The following is a 4,733-nucleotide window of genomic DNA, read 5'->3' on the forward strand; positions in this document are numbered from 1 at the left end:
TTGTTATTAGTGTTATTATTACATAATTGTCCATTCACTGACTTTCCGTGATACAACCTTGCCTTACAACCTTACTTTACAACCATTTCCATACAACCTTGCCTTACAACCTTACCTTACAACCATTTCCATACAACCTTGCCTTACAACCTTACTTTACAACCATTTCCATACAACCTTGCCTTACAACCTTACTTTACAACCATTTCCATACAACCTTGCCTTACAACCTTACTTTACAACCATTTCCATACAACCTTGCCTTACAACCTTACTTTACAACCATTTCCATACAACCTTGCCTTACAACCTTACTTTACAACCATTTCCATACAACCTTGCCTTACAACCTTACTTTACAACCATTTCCATACAACCTTGCCTTACAACCTTACTTTACAACCATTTCCATACAACCTTACTTTACAACCATTTCCATACAACCTTGCCTTACAACCTTACTTTACAACCATTTCCATACAACCTTGCCTTACAACCTTACTTTACAACCATTTCCATACAACCTTGCCTTACAACCTTACTTTACAACCATTTCCATACAACCTTGCCTTACAACCATTTCCATACAACCTTGCCTTACAACCTTACTTTACAACCATTTCCATACAACCTTGCCTTACAACCTTACTTTACAACCATTTCCATACAACCTTGCCTTACAACCTTACTTTACAACCATTTCCATACAACCTTGCCTTACAACCATTTCCATACAACCTTGCCTTACAACCTTACTTTACAACCATTTCCATACAACCCTGCCTTACAACCTTACTTTACAACCATTTCCATACAACCTTTCCTTACAACCATTTCCATACAACCTTGCCTTACAACCTTACTTTACAACCATTTCCATACAACCTTGCCTTACAACCTTACTTTACAACCATTTCCATACAACCTTTCCTTACAACCATTTCCATACAACCTTGCCTTACAACCATTTCCATACAATCTTGCCTTACAACCATTTCCATACAATCTTGCCTTACACGCAAAAATGCCACCTGTTCCTCAATGATCCACTCATACATTCTTGCGTTACATGCACAATGGCACATGCTTGTCAGTGATAGTTCAATACAACCTTGTTTTATATATACAACGGAACCTGGTTCTCAGTTATTCATCCTGTTTCGGCAGATAATCTATAATCAATATTGTCTGGCGCATATAGAGCCTGGTAAGCGTTAAAACAAATCTGCGTTAAGTACATTATGTTACATTTAACAATGTGTGCAGTTTGTCACATCAAACAAATATAAGTGTATTCACTCAGGTTAAAGATCAATCTAAGCCCTAATCTGTCAATAGATCAATGCATAGTATCTGCGTACTTCTACTGCATAGCATCTCAGCGAATGTACTGGTCTCGACTTTCCCCTGAAACAAATTCCATTAGACGAAAAGGGGAAGAAGCTGTGAAAAATATACAATAAGGATAGTTGAAAACCATTTGGTGGCCAGAAAACGACAATCAAAACCATCCGACACTGACACAATGCATGAAACAGTAATGTTTAATAATGCAGTAATTGTTGCCCGGTTTCCATGCTACAGTTGCCTCTAAACAAACCAGACACTCACGAGATGATCCAGAAATTACCGGGACATGGTTGCGCATAAACATCATCTTGGATCTGTACGATAAACATGCAAGCGAAGGCGGGGTCAGATGGGGACATCGTAGAGGTGGAAAGCCGATTTACTGTTGTCACAGCTCAGTGCTCTCGTGTGGCCTGCAGACGAGCTCACAGAGCGCTCGTTCTGCCCGTCTAGTTCAGATATGGCGTTTTCCGTCGTTAAAACTGTCTGACCTTGACCTCATTTGTATCGTATTCGGAAATATACCGGACATCACTGATTAGCGAATCAACTGTCTTACTGATTTTGTAACCGTAAGAATTTGCTGTTCTATCTCTCATGACGAGTGTTTTCTTCTCTTTTTGTTTGTTTGTTCTTTCCTTTCCCTCTGGACATTCTGTCTCCGTTGCTCTATGACTCACAAATGTAAATAAGAATTCTGATGTCACTTTCAAAAGGTCTATCAAAGATTTCTACGTTTTGGAAGACGTAGAAACTGTGAGTAGAAACCCCAAAAATGTGATAACAATTGTCATATGTAGGTAATAACAACGTAACGTGAGTAACGGTGCGAATAAGCAACATCAATATCGTATCTCATTGAGCATCATCGCGTTTCACCGTATTTCAGTTAACTTGATTGTGTTGTATCAAGTATGGCGTATCGCCTGGGTACTACCCCATCCAAAGTCGTCAGATCCCCCAGATCGTAGCATATTTCTTGTTCTCGTATATAGGGGCATAGCGATCTTCATGTATTTGAGGGATGGGGGTGGGCGGGGACTGGGGTGGGGGAAGAGGGTCTCATGCGAAAGCTCCCGGTCCAGCCCTCATGATCTAGTTCGGGCTGTTGCGTCGACCATGGCTTTGCATGCTAACATCTCTATGTCGGACATCATGCATTGCTGTTTCTGGGCTGAAGACATCACCAACACCTTCGGGATCTTGCGACTCAGATTCTGGTCCTCCCTGGGTCCCCTACAATTTGTTCAACACACACTAGTCTGGTCGCGAAGTCTCGCCAGACTTGATGCTCTCCGGTATCAGCGTTTGTCGGTCACTTTCTGTGTTCAGTACGCAAACTCTGTGACATGATATTTTGTTCACTTACATTTGCTTACATCTGTGGCTTGTAGAGAAAGGGAATCAGCCTGCCTACACTTGAGGCTACAGTATCCCTACCCCCTCTGTTAGTTCGCGCAGCCTGGGCGTCAGTGGGCGTCTAGTGTTGTTTTCCATCCGCCGACATCGCTATCCGCCTACACTTCATGGTCTGTTGACCGCACAATACGCAGTGATAAACAAGCGTCACCCCTATGATCTGAACCTGGACCCTTCTATTTCAAAGAAGAAAAAGAGGTATACAGAGGTATAAATGGCTATATTTGTTGATATTAAGAAGACGATTTCCCAAGAATGATTAGGTTATATACATTTACTGTCCAAAAGATGTACACAGGGTGTAAATTTGAAGTATTTAGAATAGAACATTACTCAGAATATTTTAACAGCTAATGCTAATATACACAAGGCTTGAATTAGAGAATGACCATTATGCACATTTTGTATGACATATTGTTTGAGTGTAGTTTTGTAAAGGGACTGTAGACCGAATTGTCCTCTTGGCTCGGGATATTAACTGGGCGAAGGACAAATTGAATCAACATTAGAAAATATATTAGTTGATTTTATAGGGAAAAATAACAACTCTCTAAACACTATCTGCCTAATAGTAAAGAAGAATATTTACACTATGAGCAGAAAAGAAGTTAAACCAAACTTTCACCAGATCAAAAGTGAGATCAAAAATACTACAAATCATGTACCACTTATCATTTATTGCCTTTGCACACAGCGGCCAAGCTAACATGAAAAACGTTGCTTATATTGTGACATGTTAGGCCATTTGTAACAATAATCTCTACTAAAAGTTCATTCGCCAATGCTTTACATGTAAATAAATAATGGAATTCATATTGGATATACTTATCTTCCTACTCCACTAATATTCAGTCAACAGTCAATCAAGATCATTATAGCCCTGCTCAGGCGGTTTCATTATAAGAGTAGGGCTGCATTTTTCACCCTATTTAGTCAGTTTTGTTTATGTTGGCGATTGGAGACGTAGGCGAATGGAGATGTAGGCGATTAGAGACTAAACCGTCTGCTCTGGCGCTGTCCTGTAGCCCTCTGTGTATCTGTCGAGGTGTATCTGTAAATTACATGGTTCATTTTGTTCAGGGGTCGTGAGAGTTTGCCCTGAGCATTATATGATCAGTTCCCGCCTCGCAGCTTTGGTAGTAACATACATTTGTTGTGAAGCACACTAAGTTCAATGACTTCACTATCATAGTATCATAGTATGAATAACATGGAATCTCCTTCAAGGAATTTGTATGCGGGTTTCTAGCCTCGTGTACAGTGCAGTTCTCCGAGTGAGTATTTTTGCATGGAATATTTTACGCGCTCGGATTCATTTTGCTGCAAAAAGTATTCCTGTAAATCTAAGGTGACATTTTCTGCCTGTTCAAACGGCAGTGGACCAACTCCTGCTGGGGACGGTCTACGGGATAAGCAGGGTGTCTGAACAAAAAAGTCACGTGTTTTGTCAGAATATAGCAACAGAAATTTATTTATTAGATTCATTTTTGACATTTTATTATATGGACAAGCGTAGTAAACGGGGCTTTTTCCATATGTAAGCATACACCAAGGTGTACTTTGTCAGTACACCAAGGTGTACTTTGTCCATACACCAAGGTGTCCATGCATCAGGGTCTACTTGTCCATACATCAGGGTGCAGTTTTTCCTTACGCCAGAGTGTACTTTGTCTATTCACCATCGTGTACTTTGTCTCTAGAATAAGGTGTACTTTGTCTGTACATCAGGATGTACTTTGTCTATACATAAGGGTGTACTTTATCTATGCATTAGGGTGCAGTTTTTCGTCACGCCAGGGTGTGCTTTGTCTAACACCATAGTGTACTTTGTCTCTGCATCGGGGTGTACTTTGGCTCTCATCAGGGTGTACTTTGTGTCTGCACCTCTGTGTACTTTGTCTAAACATCAAAGTGTACTTTATCTTTACGTCAGGGTGTACTTTGTCCATACACCATAGTGTACT

The sequence above is a fragment of the Haliotis asinina genome, chromosome 6 (genome assembly GCF_037392515.1).
Source record: "Haliotis asinina isolate JCU_RB_2024 chromosome 6, JCU_Hal_asi_v2, whole genome shotgun sequence".
NCBI lineage: Eukaryota > Metazoa > Mollusca > Gastropoda > Lepetellida > Haliotidae > Haliotis > Haliotis asinina.